Source organism: Hemicordylus capensis, chromosome 8, assembly GCF_027244095.1.
Source record: "Hemicordylus capensis ecotype Gifberg chromosome 8, rHemCap1.1.pri, whole genome shotgun sequence".
Lineage (NCBI taxonomy): Eukaryota > Metazoa > Chordata > Lepidosauria > Squamata > Cordylidae > Hemicordylus > Hemicordylus capensis.
The window spans coordinates 13,646,459-13,668,939 of record NC_069664.1 but is presented as its reverse complement, the minus strand read 5'-3'; the positions used below and the strand labels follow the sequence as shown (position 1 = coordinate 13,668,939).

The 22,481-nt window shown below is 44.5% G+C and overlaps 1 long non-coding RNA gene across 1 annotated transcript in view; it reads right to left on the bottom strand.

Moving 5' to 3' along the window:
* Nucleotides 1-22,481, bottom strand: part of LOC128333937 (uncharacterized) — a 237,496-nt gene that overhangs the window by 195,397 nt on the left and 19,618 nt on the right. The gene's annotated exons all lie outside the window — the stretch shown is intronic.

The window sequence follows — 22,481 nt, the reverse complement described above, 5'->3', positions numbered from 1 at the left end:
CAATGATGCATTCTTATGAATGTAGAACACACTTGGCAATGATCCACCTCAGTTAATGTGCCCGCTCATATATCCATTATAAGTATGCCAATCATGAACTCTACATCTGTAGTCTATATGTAACACTGAAGGATTCTTCCCTTGCCAATGCACTATGTCCTTATTAGTTCGTTTTTTAAATATGTGTGTGTGTGGTGGTGGTGGTGGTGGTGGTGGTGGTGGTGGGGGATTAAGGGACTACAATGCACTCAAAGCATCCTCTGTATATCTTTGCACTCCAGAAATAAGCAATGTTGATGTTGTGGCTTTTGCATTAACAAATGGAGTCATACATACCCTGGAGGAAAATGAAAGAGATCAGTATAGCATCACCATTAGTACTTTGACCGGTGGCCAAGAAAAGGATTACAAGTCAGCCGTATAGCTTTAGGCAAGGCTTCAGTTATTCTGCATGCTTGGAGCTGCATTCAGGCAGAAGTAGAGCAGGAAAATGTACAGTGCCCAAAGAGAGCAGAGCAATTACTCAGATAATATATATGTTTAAAGGACTTTAGATATCTCTTACAGAAATTCTTGCAGCAAGCCTGTAAGGCAGGTCAGCATTATTACCATTTCCATATTGCAGATGGCAGTGTGGGGATGGCATTTTATTCATTCATTCATTCATTTCCCACCAATCATCAATTTTTCCTACGACCACTCTATAACTCATGGCGGACCTGAGATTTAAACTTGGTATTATTATTAAGAATACTTGTATACCATATACAACAAAAGTTCACAAAACCATTTCCACAGCAAATAGAATGAGAAAATTAGATACTTTTTGATACTAGTATTTGCTTGGCAACTACTAATGACAATGGGTACAGCAGCCAGCCTCAGAATTGATAATTAAGACATTGAAGAGCTTCTGCTCTTCAATGGATAGCTTCTGTCTTTTAGGATCGACCATCAATAGTAAAGGATCCAGCAGTCAAGAAATATGCCGCAGACTAGCACTTAGTATGGTTGCTATGAAATAAATACCATTTAAATGATATTTAGATGTCGTGACGTGCCTACACCTACAAAGATTAGAATAGTTTGGACAATGTTTTTTCCCGTGACACTCTATGGATGCAAAAGCTGGACTTTGAAGAAGCAAGATAGAAAAAGTATTGACACTTTTGAACTTTGGTGCTAGAGAAGACTTTTGAGGATACCATGGACAGCTAGGAAAACAAACCAATGGATCATAGAACAAATCAATCCATAACTTTCACTCGAGGCACAAATGACCAGGCTCAAACTGTCATACTTTGGACACATTATGCAAAGACCCAGCTCCCCTGAGAAGTCCATAATGCTGGAAGGAAAGAGAAGAAGACGACGACCAGCAGCAAGGTGGATGGACTCGATTACAACAGCAATGAATGCACCACTGAGACAAAGGCCAAGTTGAAGACAGGTCATACTGGAAAGAATCTATCTATATGGTCGCTAGGAGTTGACACTGACTTGACAGCATCAATCAATCAATCAATTTGCTTGGACTAACTAACTAACCAATTTATTACATTTTAATACCGCCCCATTCAAAGGCTCTGGGCGGTGTCCAAAGGCTCTTAAGCATCATCTCAGAGATTCATTAATTTATTTCATTTACATACTGCCCATCACAGAAGATATACTGCCATCAAACCATTAAAATTTAACATAAAACATAACATAAATGCAGTTAAAATATTACCATAAGACTCATTTTTAAAACCTTTTAAAACCAATTAAATATTATTAAATCACTATCATGGTGGCGGTAGAAATGTCTGAAAGTAAATAATTATGGGATAAGTGAATTGGTAGGAAAACAGTAACAAACCTATTTGGAAGACCACTGGACTATTAATCAGTGGGGATTGTTGAAATGAATACATGATCATAAATTAGGTACTTTGCAAATTCAGTAATAAAAAACCTCTGGTTTAAGATGAGAGCTAAAGATGGGCTTACATTTTGAATCGTGCTCTAAAAAGCATGGGCATTCCAAGTTAAGGTTCATGTCCAAGTTAAGGTTAAGGTTCCATCCTACCGTCCATCCATAGAAGTTGTAAAGACTTTGTACAGTCTTGTATATCTTCTATCATTCTAGCTTTAGAAATGAGGCTCCATGCACTCTCACTTTGCCACCAGGACTTTGCCTGGTGTCAGCCAGGATGAATTTCCAGGACTGAAATGGCCTATTGAATCTATTGTGAATTATTTTAGGACTGCAGGTAAATAGGTGGCCTTTTGAGGTACCACTGTGCCTTCTATAGCTGCACCAGGAAGAAATTCATCAGTGACATCTCTAGGAAGTGACTGGGAAAGCTGCACCTGTTGAATGTCTACCTGGATGCAGCTCTCCCAAGGCAATATCTAGCTGAAGGACCAAGGCAAAAGAGTGGGCGCACAGAGCCTCATTTCTAAAGTCAGCATGATATTGTACAAAGTATTTACAGTTTCTACTGCACAGACGTTTAGATGGGAACCTTAACCTGGAATTTCCATGTCATTTACAGCATGAGTTAAAATGTTAGTCTATCATAACTCTCATCTTAAACCAGAGGTTTTTTAAATTAGTGGATCTATTATCTTAGGAGAGAAGAGCTGGTCTTGTGGTAGCAAGCAGAAATTAGGGGTGTGCACGGAACTGATTCTGGCAGTTTGGCTCAAATTCGAGCCAAATTCGAACCAGCATGCTGGCCTGTGAGTTGGTTCAATTTGATCCAGACCCCAGTTTGGTCTGAGGGTCTAACCAGGCCAAACCAGTTCAGAACTGGTTCAATTTGGCTCAAGGGGGCATGCTTGTAAAGGGGAATCTGGTGAGGATTCTCCATTACATGCAAAGGGGGGAACTCTGCCTGCCTTAAAAAAACTCCTAATAGGAGCAGCGAGAGAGCACCTCATTGTCAAAGGGGGTGGTGACACGGTGGTAGCAGGAGGCAGCATGGCTCCTCCGAACTCTCTGGACTGGGACCAGCACTCTTGTGTAGCCCAGTTCCAGACTCTTCTCACGCACAGAAGCCAGAACCCAGCTGCCCTGGAGCACTGGTCCAGGTCTAGAGAGCTTGCAGGAGCTGCACAGTGCTGCACTGTCACCACCTCCGACTATGAGGTGTCCTCTTGTCACCCCTATTCGGAGGGTTTTTAGGGTAGACAGGGTTCCTCCCTTTGCTTGTAAAGGGTTCCTCACCAGATTCCCCATTACAAGCATGCTTCCTTTAACCACTGAACTAGTTCCATTAGAACTGGGTCCGGTTCGGCTCGAACTCAGACCGACACCCCTTTTCTGAATTCTGGTCCGATTTGAGCCCAAACCAGTTGAACTGGCCCAGTTCTATTCAAACTAGGCTTGAATAGAATTGGTTCTGCACAGCCCTAGCAGGAATTGTTCCTTTTGCTATGCAGTATCTACCGTGGTTTGCATTTGAATGGGATTGTACATGTGTGAGCACTGTAAGATATTCTCTTTAGGGGATGGGACCACTCTAGGAAGAGGGCCTGCATGCTTGTGTGCAGAAGGCTCAAAGTTCCCTCCCTGTCATGTCCAAGATAGGTCTGAGAGAGATTCCTGCCTGCAACCTTGGAGAAGCCACTGCCAGTCTGTGTAGACAATACTGAGCTAGATGGACCAATGGTTTGACTTGGTATAAGACAGCTTCCTATGTTCAAAGATCTTAAAATGACTCTCATAGGACCTTCAGAGATCTTATATGATTCTATTTGCTTTTTAAATAACAATACCTATTCCCAAACTATTTAAATTTTAACACAGGACCAAAGAGAGAGAGAGAGAGAGTAAATTATCTGTATGTAGTTCTCCAGGAATGTCATATGTAAATCCATATACCCATTTTAATTTTATGGAAGCATATAATTTTTAAGGGTTGGTGGCTTCTATAATTTGAATGTACCTCTGCCAACCACATTTGATAACTTAATGGCCAACTCATGCAAAGAGGAAGTAGTTACAGAAGGCTTCTGATTTACTACCTGTCAGGCTGCCATGACAACACATTTCCCATTTGGACAAAGCCATTGTTCTGCTTAACACAGTAATTGCATTATAATTATTTGATGCAAAATGACTAGCATGCCTTTCTTCCTCTCTCTTGTTCATGCATCTTGAAATTACCAAATTGGTCCATATGGCAGGCATGTGATATGTGCCACTGTTGCTCTCAACAGTACTTCATTATGAGCCCCCTGTCAGCTGCATAATCCATGGTTATAATACATCATGGTATGCCATGGTTTTAATGATGGATGAAAGTGATGCATCACTAAAAGGCTCCCAACAGAAGTATCCCAATGGCTGGCGTGCCTTTGTACATTTCCATTATGTTTCCAAGGGGGGAAATAATTATTTATTAAGGTTGAAAAGAAAAAGTCATATGGGAACCACACAAAGACTATTATGGATTGGGCACATTTTAGATGTGTTGAAGGCCACGGTGGGACACATAGGAGGAAGAGGGTCATACTTCTCCCTCTAGGCATGTGCAAACAGGTTCAACGTCAAATATATTCAATGTCGAACCAGTTCGATTTGACAGTTCGGTGTCAACCCGAACTACCTCCTGTTTGGTCCGACCCCGGACTGAACCCCGCCCCCCGGCCCACTCACTGGCATGACCATGGCCAAGCAGAGGTCGATTGTGCAGGCTCGGCATCCTCTAAAATGGCTGCTGCTCTCGGGGGAGACACCCCAAAGGGCCAAAGAACAACAGGCTGGTTTTGGGTAGATGGGAGGTCAGTGGGGGAAGGGGGAACCTCCATGGACCCTCCCTGTCACTTCGGAGAACCCCCCCCCCCGCAGAGGGGGCATTAAAAAAAAAATCAATAAAAATAATCAATTTTTTAAAAGCTCGCGGACCCACCCTGGACCGAACCAAATGGGGGGGGGTTCGATGGGGTGCCAGACTGAACTGGAAAAGTCCAGTTCAGGTCCAGTTCGGACTCTAACTGAACTGCACACCTCTGTCTCCCTCCTTCTGTTTTCCCTCTGGAACTGGGGCATAATGGTTTAATGGAATCAAACGAAAGAACCAAAATCAAATGGATGGACCCAAATGAATAAAATAATTGGGGCGGCAAGAAGCCTTGTGTGTGTGTGTGTGTGCGCGCACACACGTATTTTCTTGAGTAAATGGAGTGGAGGATACCTCCCTGCCACCCCTTCTTCTGCTTTGCTGCAAAATTAGAAGCTTCGTTTACTCAAGGAAATACTCAAGAGGTATCCTGCCGCACCGATTACTCAAGGAAATACAGGCGCCGGACGGGGGAAAGCGGTGGGAGGGGTAAGTGAACCCTCCCCCACCCATCCCAGTGCCAGACGGCAGCTCCGCAGTTCTGTGCACACCCCTACAAAATGACCCAAACTTCCATTGATATGCATATTTTTCATGCCTCTTCACAGCCAATGTTCACTAAGCTGCTCCTTCTGCGTGGTTTTTCGTAATTATAAAGGGGTTCTATACTTTATTATTCCAGCAAATCAATGAGCACCTTGTAAAAGATATCAATATTGTTCTGGGAGATAGAAATATGGATATTACCACATTCCCATGCAGTTTTACTTCCCACTCTGATTGAACTTGGGTGCCGCTATACTTTATATGGCTGTGTTGAGTTTAACACATAGTAATAATATTAAGAGTGCCAGTGTGATGCAGTGATTAGAAGTGTCAAATTAGGACTGAAGAGACCAGGGATCCAGTGCACACTGAGCCATGAACTTCACAAAGTGATTTTGGAACAATCATTCTCTCTCAGTCCAACCTACCTCACAAGATTGTTGGGAGAATAACATTGGGGTGGTGGAAAAAACAATGTGCATCATCTTGAGTTCCTTGGAGGAGGATTAAGATAAACATGTAAAAAATTAACCCAATATGGTAGGTGTTATACTGGACTTGCCATTCAGTGGTATTTACCTGTATGATAAATGTGGTTCCAAACAAACCCTTAGCCCTGTTTAGGTCTTCCAGAAACTGGGAGCATTGTACTCACATAGAGAGCCCTTTCTCACGATCAAGGAAAGGGCCCAGAAGGGATGAAGGAAGGAAGCCTTCAAAAACTTACCTCCCCCAAAGATGAGCCTCCCAAATTGTCTAAGCACGGGGAGATGGTGTGCCCAGATGTGCAGCTGCCTCCACAGGCAGCTTGGTGGGTTGGGGGGCTGAGGGTGTCTCCCCGCCCCCTGGAACTCCCATAATGCCCTACGCTAGCGCAGAGGGTATTATGGGGATCCCCGCGACACCAGCTGGGAGCCCCATTTTTTGAATTGCCTGCAAGTGACTAAACTTCATTTAAGAGGCTGGCCTCTTTGCAGGGTTTCCCACATGGCTCCGGGCAGTTCTTACGTTCAGTAAAGACCGGGATTGGCTTTCCTAGCCCGGTTTAGGCTGATCATAAGAACAGCCTCACAGTGTTTCAAAGAGCACCTGGAAGCATGTTGAAACATTTTGAAATCCTGCCCCCATTCTCCATAGTTACAGCAGTTGTCTGAAGAGACAATATGCTTGTTCACATGAGAAGAACTTGTGTAAGAGAATGGGAGGAGAATACCATTCTGGATGGTTTTTGCATCCCCTCTTTGTCTCAGAAAGCAATGCCTAGCTTTCATTCATTTTCTTCTCCAATTGGGCCACTGATTAGCTTCTTGAAACACATCTTAGACCCCTTCCCCCCATTTTATTATTTTGGATTGTTAAGTAGCAAGTGCCTCTCATTTTTGGCGCATTCTTTCTGCTGATTGCACAAAAAGCCCTCTTCAAGGTCCTTGCAGCCTCCCATGTGCCTCCTGATTTCTGTTTCCAGGTTTTGATCACCAGTTCTGGTAAGACGCTGACAGTCTGAATTGCAGCCCATCTCATTACAGCACTTCACAATGAGTCAGGAGCTTGGTCCCTTTCTGAGGACGTACAGACAGCACAATCATTACATGCTGAAAGATAGTTTGGCAGGCAGCCTCAGATGTGTGGCCATGTTTCTGAAAATGAAGCTGATGCTCTGGAATCCCAGAACAAGATCTTGGATGTCCACCTGGACATCTCAAGTTGTGATATGGAGTGCAATGATTGATTCAGATATTCAGTTGCTGAAATAGTGGCAACACCCTTCTCCAGAAATGTAGTTGATCAACTCAGGCATCTTCTGGATGTGGCTTCTTTGCTCTCAGGATGTGTGAGCTGGCTCAGTTCAAACCGGGCTTGAGGGAATCGGAGACGAACTAGACTGGCCTCAGTTCTGATTTGAGTCAAATTGGCAAATCCAGTTTTCTGCACAACCCTACTTTGCACCATCCCAGCTTTTTAAAAGAAGCATCAGACATTTGGGGCAAACTGGTTGGCTGGGCAACTAGAGTAGGTGGAGTTTATGAGCCATTGCAACTCCTACTTGCCTAGATTCTCAGTTGGCATTTGAGAGGCAACCCTTTCTCCCACACAAGACCATAGTGTAGGTTTCAGGTGGTCATCCCTTTGGGGCTAGGTGGAATTTTTTTTTGGCCACCATCAGATTGGTAGGTGTTGGGCGTCTTCTTCTTCTTCTTCTTCTTCTTCTTCTTCTTCTTCTTCTTCTTCTTCTTCTTCTTCTTCTTCTTCTTCTTCTTCTTCTTCTTCTTCTTCTTCTTCTTCTTCCCTTGCACTATTCTCTATAGTTAGCTAGGTTCATTTCCTGGTTACAACTGCAGGTACAGTGTGGGATATGGGAATTTATAATTGTGTATTGGTGAGTGTAGAATCCAGAGGAAAGAGTTGGGTGTGCAAGGACAAGGTAGTGGAGTAGAATCAGGAATATTAATGGTTTATTGAAATAGATATTACTTACAGAGAGGCAAGTGCAGACTGCTTTTCAGTGCTCTTGCTGCTGGCTGTTTGTTAGCCCTGCCTCTACTCTAGGACTGGAATAGAAGTAACTAAAGCACCATTTGAAAGCTGGCCTGGATCAAGTAATGGATTAAGCAAAAACACCACAGTGAGCAGCCTAAGGCATGATTCGGAGACAGGGAGTCCTTGGTCAGTCCCTAGAAGCTTGTCAGCTCAGTCAGTGCTGGCTGGGAGTTTTCTCTAGGGTGCAGAGCTATCACCAACCTTAAAGACTGCATGGCTTGACCCCTTTGGTTGGCTAAGAGGAGTGTTAATCATCCCTAGACCATGATGCTGAGCCAGACTGTAATCACCTGATGTTATGTGAATTAGAGACTTGCACCTGGGGTTGTGGGGCATTAATTCCCACATTGTAGAAACCAATTGCATTGTCGTCGTTTGATTTGGCTGTTAACTGAATAAAATCGTGGCCTTTTCTCCAATTTAAGCCTTGAGTCTTCATTGGTACCATGCAATGGTACCATCTTGGTTTTTACATGGGGAGTTCCTTATTGGTGGAAAGCATAGTCACCTCCCCATGGAAATTCAGCCCTGTTTCAATATTTTTCTGTGCAAAGAGAAGACTTCTAACCTCTAGAGAAATCTTTCCATCCAGTGAATTAAAAATGTTGGACTAGAATTGGCCAAAGACACGTGATAGAGTGGAAGGATTGCCATTTGCTTTGGAGCTAAGTATAGGCCAGGGAACTGGTCCTAGACCTGTGTCCTCCAGCTGTTGTTGAACTACAACTCCATCATCCCCAGTCACAATGTTCAGTTGCCAAGGACGATGTAGGCCAACATCTGCAGGAGGGCCACAGTTTGAGACCCCTGGTATAGGCAAGATGGTCAGGATTTCCAGGCATTGGCATTCATTTTCAAAATGAACTGAATCTGAACCATATGGTCTAAATGTTGAGTGTTAGTTACCTTCACTTTCTGCAAATCCTCATCTGGCTCTGATCTTTCTCTTGGTCCCCTCATTTTCGACTTTAGTAGTATAAATATTGATGTCTTAGGTCAAGCATCACATTGCACAGAGCTACCAGAAATGAATCTCATTTGGAACAGGCAACGCAATACCTCCTTGAATGTTATCTCATGCCTCCAGCCATTCATTCTGGCTCCTGGACATGGTACTATTTCAGCTGTTGGCAGCTAAGCATGGTGTAGCTTTCCACTTATTATGGACCCAGCAGGGAGACAGTGACAGGGATGTAAACATGCCAAAGGGAAACAGTGTGTTGTCTGGCAGGAGTGCCTTGCTAGTCCACTAAAAATGTGGCATACACCCCCTCCATGCTTAAGGGAAAGCCCTTTGTGCAGCTGTTCCCTCCATAGATACAAAGGAAAAGAATAACTGCTCCATCAAAACAGAATCGCTATTAGCAAACGGCCAATGATCTCCATGTTCTGGCCCTTTAGAAATGTATTATGATGGTATGTGAAAGCTGGTATGATTCAGATGGTGCTTCGCAACTGAATGGTGCCAGGTTACTGATCCCACAAAAGCAGTGACGCTCACTACTGCATTTGTGTCCTTGCATTTGTAACATAGTGGGACAATGGTGCTTCTTTTGTCAGGCTTTGCTGTTGGTGGATTGAAGGGGCAAGGAGCTTTAATCGGAGACAAAGCAGGGATAGGCCAGAGACCAGGTTGTTCAGGGCAGCGATTAGGGTGGAAAGGAGTTGATCAGAGCAAAGGAAACCATAGTTTTATAGGGACAGGGACTAAGTTGCAAAGGCCACAGGGGGGCCTGTTCTACTCAGATGATGAAGATTATGATGATGATGATGAACATAGCAAGGTCTATTTGCTATGCAAGGTATTATTTGTGTGCACACAAGTGTTAATGAGGTGTGAGACGGTGTGCGTCTGTATGCATATGATTAACACATTTTAAAACAAAGACAATTTTAACTGTGCTGGCTGACACTAAACTGTAGATAGTCAAGGATGATAGGTGAATTTAACTTAACAGGTGATTATTAACAAATGGCCATTCAGCAAATTCTTCTAATATACCACTAATGCTTATACAAAATAAAGGTACAAGAAACTTCTGTTTTTGGTCTGGGGTGTGGGCTGCTAATGGCCCACGTGGCACATATTCAGCTCTCCTGAAGCCAACTAGAATCCCAAGTATTCTAGCTTTCAGGTCCCCCAGCCAAGTAAGTTAAAAGCAGAGGGGTGCTTGAAAATGGGATGACAACCAGGGCTAATCGGTCTATATAGCTTGCATTGGTCTTTCTCTAATGGATAGCATAAGCTTCCCCTTCCTAAGATGAGCCCAACTGGATCAGAGCGAAGGTCATCTAGTTCAGTATGCTCTTTCCCACAGTGGCCAAACAGGTGCATCTGGGAAGCCCACAAGCAGGGCAGGAAGACAATGAGCCTATTCTCAAAACATGGGCTACCTGGTTCATTCCTGTACAAAGATGTTTGCTTGTTCCCCACTGAAATTCACCCCTTGGAATAGAGGAAGCTGCCTTATACTGAATCTTATGCTATGTTATGGCAACAAACCATAATGTGGCAACATTCATAATGTTATGAATCTTATGCTGTGGTCATGGCAACAAACCTATTATTTACTATACTGAATCAGACCATTGCCCCATCTGGCTCAGTATTATTTACACTGACTAGCAGTGGCTTCTCTAAGATTTCAGGCAGGAGTCTTGCCCAGTCCAGCCTGGAGATGCTGCCAGGGATTGAACCCAAGACCTTCTGCATGCAGATCCTCTTCCACTGAGCTATGGCCTGGTCTTGTGGTAGCAAGCATGACTTGTCCCTTAGCTAAGCAGGGTCAGCACTGGTTGCATATGAATGGGAGACTACATGTGTGAGCACTATAATATATTCCCCTTAAGGGATGGAGTCGCTCTGGGAAGAGCAGAAGGTTCCAAGTTCCCTCCCTGGCATCTCCGGATAGGGCTGAGAGAGACTCCTGCCTGTAACCTTGGAGATGCTGCTGCCAGTCTGTGTAGACAATACTGAGCTAGATGGACCTATGGTCTGACTCAGTATATGGAAGCTTCCTATATTCCTATGTTCCTAACCTGGAACGGTGTTTCTTTCTGTCCTTTCAGCTGGCTTCCTGTTTACAGGGATGAACTTCACTTTATAAGAAGATGAAGGTTAGATGCTTGAAATGTAAATGCATCAAGAGTTAGTAAAGCTAAGCCTATCAAAGAGCCCTTTCCACATATGCCATCAGTCAAGAGATATTTGGTTCTTTATCATTCCCAGTCTTGGGATCACAGGCTGATCCCTTGCTGTGCCTTTATAGGTGCTTTAAACATCTGTTTCCCTCTTGATTCAATTTACCAGGCCTGATGGATGGAGAACTGAAATACACATGGAGGGTATTCTGTCTCTTAATTATCTCCAAGGGTCCTGTAACGATGAAACAATGGGGAAAGGATTGTCCAAGGGGAGGGAGTGATTATGAATAAAAATTTGTTCCAGAAGAATGTGTCTTTATTATTTTTTGAACTGTGCACATTGTCAAAGTCACTGCAATGATTCCCCCCGCCCCCAGCTAACTTTTCAGTCCAATTTTTTGGTTACAATGAGCGTTCTTATTAAAAAATTTTTGACAGCGAGTGCAATGACAACGTTACAAGAAAATGAAGACAACTGATGTGAATGACAGTTCCATCTCAAGTTCTCTCCTTCTCCCCCAGAAATGTGTTATGAAATGTAGCTCAAGTCCTAACATCACCACATTTTCCTATTCCCATTCCATATTATTGGCTGCTACATAAGTGTGGAGAAATGGACACTGTTGATGTCAGGGAGGAGATCTGGTCTTGTTGTAGAGAGCAGCAATGGTCCTCTTTGCTAAGCAGGGTCTGACCTGGCCTCAGTAGCGGAGCCAAGTCAGTGGCGGCCCATGTCTGGAAGCCACAGCAGCCCTGTTAGTCACGCCCCTGCATCTGACGTCAGATGTGGGGGGACGTGGTCTGGTTCCCCAACGGGGCTGTGCGGCCCCGTTTGGGAGTTAGATTCAGAACAGTGCTGCAAATGCATAAAAAAATTTTTTTTTAATTGTGATGTTTTAACTTTTTTGCTGTTGCATTTGAATGGGAGACTACCTCTGAACACTGAAAGATATTCCCCTCAGGGGATGGAGCCACTCTGGGAAGAGCAGAAGGTTCCAAGTTCCCTCCCTGGCAGCATCTCCAAGATAGGGCTGAGAGAGATTCCTGCCTGCAACCTTGGACAAGCCGCTTCCAGTCTGTGTAGACAAGACTGAGCTAGATAGACCAATGGTCTGACTCAGTATATGGCATCTTCCTATGCTCCTATGTTTATTTTAACTAATGCTTTAAAATTTCCCTGTTGTCATTTATTTGTTTTAACTAATATTTTAACTTTTCTGTCATCATTTATTTGGTTTGGTTGTAAATAGCCCAGGGATGTAAGTTTTGGGCGGCAAATGAATGAATGAATAAAATAAATAAATAATTTGTCAGCCAGTGCAGAGTTCAGGTGAGCACAGTGGTGGCAGAGGGGGACAGGAAAGTGGAGCACATGAAGACATCCATCCAAGATTCCCGCCTCCGACCTTACTTTCCTCTCACACATGATCAAATATCGGGAGCACGCCTATTCCTGTGCTCAGGTTGGAGATGTCGGCTACCTTACTTTCGGTCATGAGAAGAGCCTCACTAGATAGCAATTCTCCTCAGAGACACAGAAGCCTACTTCTGTGTGCAGCACATCATACAGATTGCCCCTTGGGGGTTAAAGATGTGCAGGTCAAGAAAAAAAATCTGGCGGGGGGGGGGGAGAAACTATTTTTTCTAGGAAAAAGAGAGGGGAAAACTGTTTTTCCCCCCGGGGGGTTTCTGTCCCCACCCCCAGGTCTTCACATCTCTAGTTGGGGTTTTTGTGTACACTACCATTGTCCACATCTATCTGCTAAATCCCAAATTACAAAATTAATTCGCAAGCTCCTCAATCTATATAGATGTCCTTTGCTTTTCCTACTTGGTGTAGTACTGTGTGGACTGATGATTCTATGTGAAGCAAATAATAATTTCTAAGACTATATTCATACAAATCATGGGTTTCTCCCCTCCCCACTGCACTCCCCCAATCTTGCAATTTTAATCATCTTACACTTCACAATACACTCGGAGGCAACGAAGGAGATAGATTTTCCACCCTGTTAATTACACAGATAATTAGAAAAGGCCAACAACTCTAATGATGTACTACAAATCTGTACATCTACTTTTTCCCTGCTCCTTTTCTCCTCTGTTGTTCTCCTTTGGAAAATGAAGTCAAATTTAAAAATACCCCTTTTGCCATAAACCATCAGTCTAAAAAAAAAGAAAGAAAGAAAGAAAGCTCCTGAAACTCTGAACAACTCTCCTCTGCTGCTGCTGAGAAGTTGAAGACCACTTTTTTTAAAAGGGGGGGGGAGGTGGAGTGGATAAGAAGATAAGGTGCTCTTTGTATGGATGGGGTCAGGTTCAGAATTCTAAATCTGCCTGTGTTGTTTGCTGTGACAGCTTTGACCTCTAATCGCAATGGCTGAAAAATCTGAGTGATTTCTAGTGATTTTCACCACCCCACAGGTTTGAGTGCAATTTGCTAGAGAAACAGAAATGCTGGGAACGTAGAGGTAGAAATCTGATCTGCTACATATGCTCCAATTGTCCCCATTAGCCAGAGATTAGCCAATTGGTCTAATACCACTGCAAACCACTGGCCCTATCTTATCCTTAGGTTTGCCTCTTGGGTATCCCTACACGGTCTATAGTGTGGCCACATTTGGAATACTGTGTACTGTTCTGGTCACCATATCTCATAAAGGATGTTATAGCACTGGAAAAGGTGCAGAAGAGGGCAACCAAGATGATCAGGGACCTAGAGCATCTTCCTTTTGAGGTAAGGCTACAACATCTGGGCTTTTTAGTTTAGAGAACAGGAGACGGAGGACTGATAGAAGTTCATGAAATTATGTCTGGTGTCGCGAGAGACAATTTCTCTCTCACAGACACAATACTATCCCATTAAACTGAATGCAAGGAAATTTAGGACCAACAAAAGGAATTACTGTTTCACACAGCAAATAATTAATCAATGGAATTCTCTGCCATGGGAAGTAGTGATGGTCATCAGTTAGGGTGGCTAAAAGGGGCTTAGACAAATTCATGGAGGACAGGTCTATCAATGGCTACTATCAATGATGGCAATAGAGGAGCTCCAGGCTCAGAAAGAGGATGCCCCTAAATACCAGTTGCAGGGGAACAACAGCAGGAGTGAGGACATGCCCTTACCTCCTGCCTGTGGGCTTCTCAGAGGCATCTGGTGGGCTACTGTAGGAAACAGGATGCTGGACTAGATGGGCCTCGGACCTGATTCAGCAGGGCTGTTCTTATCTTCTTATTAAAATGTTTGCTAGCATGAAATGCTAACATTGTCATTTTTCGTGGTTAAGCTGCCTTTGCTTGCATGCTCCCCAGAAGTGAAATCTCTGAGTTGGGAATGATGTTGCCTCTAGCACATATCCATACCAATACTTGCACATGAATGCTAATTTCACACACAGCCACTGCTGAAGTTGTATGGTGAACTGTTGATAACCTAGTGTAGGATTATGATGTTTGTAAAGTATGCTCTTTTGATGCATCACCTTCTTGATCACACCACTTGATTCATCACCCTTTTAAATCAATGGAGGACAGGCTATTTCAGAGCAATATCACATTCAGGAGTGGTATTAGTGGTAGAGAGGTTTGGGAAATGGTCCTTGAGATGAGAATGAGCACATTGGAAGCATGGCCCTATTTTCATCTATAGAATTCTGGAGGACATTGACTGCTATCAGTTATTTGATAAAATTCTGAGGAATGAATCAAAAAATAATGATCTGTGGAATATGTACATCAGTAGGACACAGGAAGCTGTGTCATAAACGGCTTAGGACTGAGTTACTGGGAGAGCACCTTCTTCTGCATGATCCCCACTGCACATTAAGGTCATCGAGAAAAGTTCATCTCCGGATGCTGCCAGCTTGTTTGGTAGCAACTCGGGAGCAGGTTGGTCTTGTGGTAGCCCCTTTAGCTAAGCAGGGTCTGCAATGAATGCATATGAATGGGAGACTACATATGTGAGCACTGTAAGATAGTCCCCTTAGGGGATGGAGCCACTCTGGTGGCAATTAAGGTGGCAATATCCTAAAATGGAATAATAGTCATATCATGGTGAGGTGGGAGGCAGTACATAATGGTTGCTATGGAGCTCCTGGATATGGTGGATACAGGAAAACATGTGCACTGTAGGTGCACAATAATGACTGAGTTCTTTTAAAAATAAATGTGAGAGTGGGAACAGTACAGCTACCGGAAAGTTTGAAATAGCTTTATTCTCTGAACTCATGTCTCATAGGATGGGGTAGGAGCTAGGAGCATGTGAGCTGTAGAAGAGAGAAGGAGAACAGATTATCATTGTAACTGCTTGCTCTGAAATAGGAGAGGATGGAATAGTGGCTGTAATAAAAAAAATGAGGAACTGTGTTTGCAGCGAGAATAGAGGCTGGAATAAGAAAAAATGAATGCAAAGTATGTATGCCTAGCCCTCCAGAAAGCTATGCCTAAAATAGGCCCAGAGGTCAGCAGCGTGGAAGACTGCAACAGATGGAAAATGTGACTACTCTTTAAAATTGTATTTATTAATCATAGCTTCGCACATGGTGTAAGGTTTTGTGTCGAGGAGGCGGCGGCGGAGGAGGCAGAGGAAGCGGAGAAGCGGATTTTTGTTGATTTAAACAAAAACCCATGAGTCACACTTCAGGAATTGTGGATGTATCCCAAACATGTTATTTAGAACCAAACAACATGTGATGAGCAGTTCCATTATCCGTCCTTCTGATCTCTTAACCCTCATCCGGATTTTGGCGTGGATTTCCACCCCCAACTGCATAAAGGTGTGTAAGCAAGCACACCACTGCACTCCCAGCTATGCTCTTGTTGTCAGACTTTTACCTGCACTCTGGTACATGATATACACAGAGGTCTGGCCCCTCAAGAGTTATATTTATGCTATTAATGAAAATATGGCATAGGATAGAAAACTACCCCAAAATGAATTTTTGGTGGGGTGGTTTCTATCCCATCCCCATGTTAAGTCAATTGGGAGAAAAACCACCCCAGAAATGAATGAGCTTTTTATGGTGGGTTGGGTAGTATCCAGTGTTCCCTCTAACAGGGATTCCCAGATGTTGTTGACTAAAATTCCCATAATCCCCAAGCAAAAGCCATTGCAGTTGGGGATTCTGGGAGTTGTAGTCAACAACATCTGGGAATCCCTGTTAGAGGGAACACTGGTAGTATCTATTCCATGCCCATGTTAAGCCCTTTGGTATGGGGGAGCACACACTGGCCACATTTTCACATAACGTTGAATGGCAGGACCAATGGACCCGCAGTTCCGCTCCCACTCCCCTTGCTCTCCCGTCTGAATTCAGCATCATGGAGAGCTCCCTCTGCAGTCAGTGAGACTGCATGGAGGAAGGAGAACTGGCTGCCTGGGCTACCTTCTTGACTGTAGGACAGCCCCAGCAGTCAAGCCCAGCTTGACTGAAAGACAGCCCAGCTTCCTCCCTCAACTCTGGTTGCACAGCAGCCAGATTACTGTGCCATGTTTGGATGCAACGCTGGCACCATCAGACCAGTGGTCCAGGTGGCAAAACTCACTACAAACCGAAGGTACAAATTGGAGTCTGGAGAGGGAAATGGCAGGACCATTTTCAGGCATAACTATAGTTGCCTGCAATACAGAAATTGTAACTGGAACCCCCTCAACTCTGGTTTTGTTTGACGTGTGAATGGAGCCCCTGTTTCTCTTTGGAAACTTCAGTTTTGTTTCCAAAGATACTAGTGTCTCAAAACCAGTCTGAGGTTCTGAATAGTTCTGTGTTCTTGAGTTAGGGCAGATGAAACCACAACAACATGCCAACTTCAGTAAGCCTGGCATCAGTGGATCAACCATCCACAGTGCACCTCTGGTCTTTCCCCATTTTTCATGGTGGGATACAGCCCAGAAAGGGGAGCAGGGGTGGAGCTTGGTTCTAGGTGGAGAAAGCAAGTAGATATAGAGGTAGGACTTGTAGCACTAAAAAGTCTGCAGAACCTCACACATCTGTCAGTGAAGGTACCAAGATAATGGGTTACATGAAAAACAGAAATGACAAAAGGTGGTCTACAACCAGTCTATCACTTGCTCACTTCACACTGGTCCACTGGTGGGAGGCCAGACCAAGAGAAGTTTAGTCCAACAGGAGGAGGCAGTGAGTGAAGCAACTCCCTCCCCTGCAATCTGAGAGAGAGAGAGAGAGAGAGGGAGGGAGGAGGAGATGTATTGATGGGGGCAGGGGGCAGGGAGAGATGCTCTAGATCTGGGTTTCTTAACCTTGGTCCCCCAGATGTTGTTGAACTACAACTCCCAGAATCCCCAGATATGGCCTTTGTGGCTGGGGATTCTGGGAGTTGTAGTCCAACAACATCTGGGGGACCAAGGTTAAGAAACCCTGCTCTAGATGGACTAACAGTCTCACTCAGTAGGCAGTGAACGTTTGAAGCACAAGTGGGCTAACCTGTGAACCACCTAATTAATTTGAACAAAATTTGCTACAGTTGTAGGGACACATAGGAACACCTCAACAGTACAGTTTGTGATAATGTAATCCACCCCAATTCAAGATGGCAGATGTGTGAATGTTTAAGGTGAAGTGGGCTAATTTGTGAAGTTAGTAATTATCAATTAAGAATATAGTGAAAGGAAAGTAGGCAGATTAGTTCTTACCAGAACAACTTGTTCTTAGCTCACATTATCAGTGAGTTGTGCAATTGCCATGCTAGAGATGTGGGGCTCACCACTGCCCCACATGAAATGTGGGGGTGAAATGTTAAATTATTGTGGGTTCTGTGGCCTGAAAAGGTGGGGGATATCAAATGTGTCCAATGGGACTGCTTGGAAGTAGGAAGTCCTACTTCTGGGTAAAAAATCATGACTCTGGATGAGGATTAAACAAAATGCAGCTTTGGTAGGCTGAAATCAGCAACGAATTGGTGGCTGTGGTGGAGAGTGACTTCTTAACCTTTGCTTTCATACAGTTTGTCCACTGAAAATCTCTTCCATCTGGGTGTTCCACCATAAGTGTGCAGATCCCTCCAAAAGCATCTGAGAAGTTTCCTTCTAATTTTACTGAACTTCCCCCGCCAGTCAAGCCCAATAATCCATATCTTCAACCCCCCAAACATATTTCCTCTCCCCTCCCAGAAGTTTCTTCTCTAACAACAACAACAACAACAACAAATTAGGGGAGGAGGTACTCCTCAAGCTTCCCCTCACTCTGCACCCCTGGATGAGATTCTTACGATCAGCAAAAAGCGGGCTAAGGGAGCCTAGCCCGCCTTTTGCTGATTGTCTGCTGCACGGGAGCAGCATGGCTCCTGGCAGCAAACCCTCCTAATTCCCCCTTCCCTTAGCCAAGGTTAGCAGAGCGAACACTCCGCTAACCCTGTCTTTTTTATTGTGTGTTGCTGAGGTGCATTGACACACGGGGAGAACCCCGGCGGGAGGCTGAAACAAGCCTCCCCGCCCTGGGGGTCTCTCCAGGATGCCCCCTGTGCTGGTGCGAGGCACCCTGGAACTTCTGGGGGTCGCACAGCCCCCGATCCCCACAGCCCCCGCCAGCTCCGTGATGGAGCCTGCAGTCATGTGAGCGGGTGATCCAGCCCCCCAGGGCTGCCTGAATGATAGTCTGCGGGGAGAGTGGCCTAAGCCCGCTCTCACCACAAACCCGCTCTCAGAGAGTCTCACTGATCGTGAGACTCACCTCCTGATTTCACTCACATGGGAAAGGATATTAGGCCTCTCCCTGATAAGAAACCTACTTACCTGCCCTTCCTTTCACAGGGTATAGTCTACAGGCACATGATGCAGCTACCTTGCTGAAGCGAATCAAGTCTGGATCTGATCAATGTCTGGATGTTGATTGTGTGAACAGCCTCAGGATTTGATTATTGTTCCAATTCAATGCAAAGCCCTAATGGTTACCCCTCTCAAAGTAGTTATAATAACAATTTAGAGGTTGTGCATCCAAATGCCTGTGGTGAGTGAGATAGCAACCTTCCGTTTGCAAGGCATTTCTTCCCTTTTTAGCATGCTGCCATTGGCAACTTTGCATTTTCTGCTCCTGTTCTTCTTGATGACACATCCATTCATGATGGTAAGTGGGTTTTATGTATTTGACCAGTCCTGTTTCTCTCAAGATAAAAGATAAGCAAGTATGTTTCCCTGAGATGTGTAATTAAATTATATCCCTTGAAGATTTTGCCAGGGAGCAGAAAGGAAAAGAAATCTTTGAAATAGTGCTTATCAAAGCAACTTTAAAGTTTGAGGTTCTCTAGCAATTAATTATTTTAAACAGCTTCTGTTGATACTCTAAAGAAAGCTGAAATTGATGTGAGATTCTCAAATACAATTTCTAGAGTGCACAAGTTTGGAAAAAAAAATCTTCCTCACTGTGCAATCAAAAATTCCAAGTTGTATGTAGCATTGGTGTGGGATCTTGAGATTTTTATAACGAGCTCTGTAAAATTCAGTTAACGTGCAGTGTCTGTGAGTGGGTTGGTGAGAACAGGGTTGGGCCTGCTGTCTCTGCTTCTGACCTCCATGCACATACAAGTTGAATATATGTAGGTAGGGATTTGTGAACCAGCTTGACCTTGAGCCAGTTCAACATCTAACTGGTCAGGCTCAAGGTCAAGCTGAACCCCTGGGCTGGCTTGGGGCCAGTTTGGGGGTTTGAGAGTTTGGTTTGGGGTTCTAGAGGTTTTTTACTTGCCACCAGGTTCAGTGGTGGCCTTGGGGGGAGCTGCTGTGGCCATGGGTGGTCTTTGTTCCCCCTGCCCCCACAAGCCTTCCTCTGGTCTCCAAAGAGCCCAATTTCTGGTGGTTTCGGCCCATTTTCAGGCCATTTTGGCCTTTCCTGAGGTGGTGGCAGCCATTTTGGAGGTCACTGCATATGCACCCTGTACATTTACATGGCTGGGTCATGACCCGGCCATGCAAATGGTATGGCGCATATGCTGTGGCCCCCAAATGACAACCACCACCTCAGAAAGGAACATAGCAGCAATAAAATGGGCCAAAGGCCCTCTGGAGAATGGGGGAGGCTAGTGGAGGGAAGGTGAACCATCTGAGGCTCTCTGTGGCTGCAGCAGCACCTCTGAGGCCATGCTGAACCTGGTGATGAGTTAAATTAGAACCCCCAAACTGGCTTGAATTTTAGTCAAGCCAGGCCCCTTTGTTGGGGTCACAAAACTGAACATGCCCAGCCTGGTTTGGACTTGAACCAAACTGGGCAATCCGGTTTTGTGCGCACTCCTATGTGTAGGTAGGCCCTATGTGTATGTAGTGACACAGAGAGCTGCCACTGTCCATTTCTCACCACAATAATATCTCACTAAAACAAACAAACCAAAACACAAGGAAGGCAGGCAGGCACTCAGGTCCTGCCTTTGTCAATCGGAGATCCAACAAAAACCAGATAGTTATAGCAGCAACAGCACAGCATATTAGACTCAGTGCTGAGAAAAGAAAACCACAGCATCAAACTTTCATGTATCCTCTTCAAGAGAGGCACACTATAAAGGCTCTCTCTCCCTCCCAGTCCCTTTGAACACATTTTGAAAATCCCTCCTTTCATGTTCACCCCTTTCATGTTCATGTTCCCCTCCTTTCATGTCCCCCCTCCTCCCTCCCCTAGCCAATGGGGGCACAGCTGCCCATAACAACTGATTCATTCATTCATTCATTCATTCATTCATTCATTTAATTTATATACTGCCTTTGCAAAAATGGCTCAGGGCAGTTTATATTAATATGACAACAAACCAACCAAGAAGCAAGTTGATCGCAAGCCAATTGGAAGCCAGTGCCAGAAAACCGACCTGATAGGGAACAACAGGCTTCGAAAATGGAGCATGAAATGTTGAAATATTTCTATCAAAATTGGGTTGTTCTGCTCCGAGCTTGAAACAGGCCCTTTATTTAAAGTGTGTTCTTTTTCAAGCTTGAAACACTCAAAATGGCCCATTTCAAGTTGAAATGTTTGGACGTTGAAACATTCTGCACTTCCCTATAAATCTCTGCTTCTTGTGTTCCTTCCTATGTTCCTATGATAGTTTCTGGGCCCTCCTTTGAAGATGGACCAGAATCATCACAAAATAGTGACCTCATCCCCAATACATAGAGGCAGCCCAGAAGAATAGCATGATTTGAGAAGTCCAGGAGACCCATCCTGGACACACTTTGCTGATCTTATTCCCAGCATTGGGTGTCCACTAGGATGATCAAGGCCATTTCCTTCCCCAAACTGGGCTGAAGCCAGATTGAAATGGACCAAGATAATCCATATCATCCAAGACCATCTGAAGCGGAGATGCTACCACGAGTTAAGTAGCAAATCCCACTCTGTAGCCTTGCTGTTCTCTCACTACCCTACTGGGCCTTCTTCTTTTTAAGCTTCCCACTTTATTTTCCAGTACAACCAAGCTCATTTTGAAGCTCTTCATGAATAAAGCATCAGTACTGAATCCAATTTTTTTAATGGGAAAAAAATAATCCATTGACACTTTAATTGTGAGTGGCTTTTAAAAGGTGCTTAATTACCACCCAGGAATATTCAAACTAACAGGGGAACTGCTAATTCAGAATATAGATTCAAAATACCTGTCTGGCAAACCAAAAGGAGCAAAGTCAAAACACCCTATTAAAAACACTGTTGTCTTGCAGGAGCTTAATGAATGTTTACTTTGCTTTTATGGCAGGTAATTCTCACGCCCGTCAAAAATGGCCTTCTGAGGCTGGGAAATCATCTGAGATCTCTCTCTGTGTTGTTGAATATGTAGGGGATAGAAAAAGAAATTGGAGGGAGCAGGACCACCATAGGATGAGAGAATGCACTCCTTCCTCCAGGAACCTCCTTGCCCGCCTTGAGCACCCAACCAGAAAATGAAGAGCTTGCCAGCTAGGAAAACAATGTGCAACTCTTCACTCACTCCCAGCCACTGAGCACTTTGTTTGCCAGCTGGGTGAGCTTTCTCTCCCTTGCATTGAAGGCTAGGAGCTCGTTCCCATGCTCCAAGATACTGCAGAATTTCCTTTGGGGAAGAGCATATGGAGTCAGGAGGCGGCTGATGAGATTCAGGGCTCTGAGAAATTAATTGGGGCCCAGGCCCCATGGGCCAGGCTCAATGATCATGAAAGGGGGGAACATGAAAGGAGGGAATTTCAAAATGAGTTCAAAAGGACTTGGAGGCAGAGAGAGCCCTTATAATGTGCCTCTCTTGAGGAGGATACATCAGGACAGGAGGAAGGAACAGAGGAAGCTGCCATATACTGAGTCAGACCATTGGACTATCTAGCTCAATATTGTCTTCACAGACTGGCAGCGGCTTCTCCAAGGCTGCAGGCAGGAATCTCTCTCAGCCTTATCTTGGAGATGCTGCCAGGGAGGGAACTTGGAACCTCAATGCTCTTTCCAGAGCGGCTCCATCCCC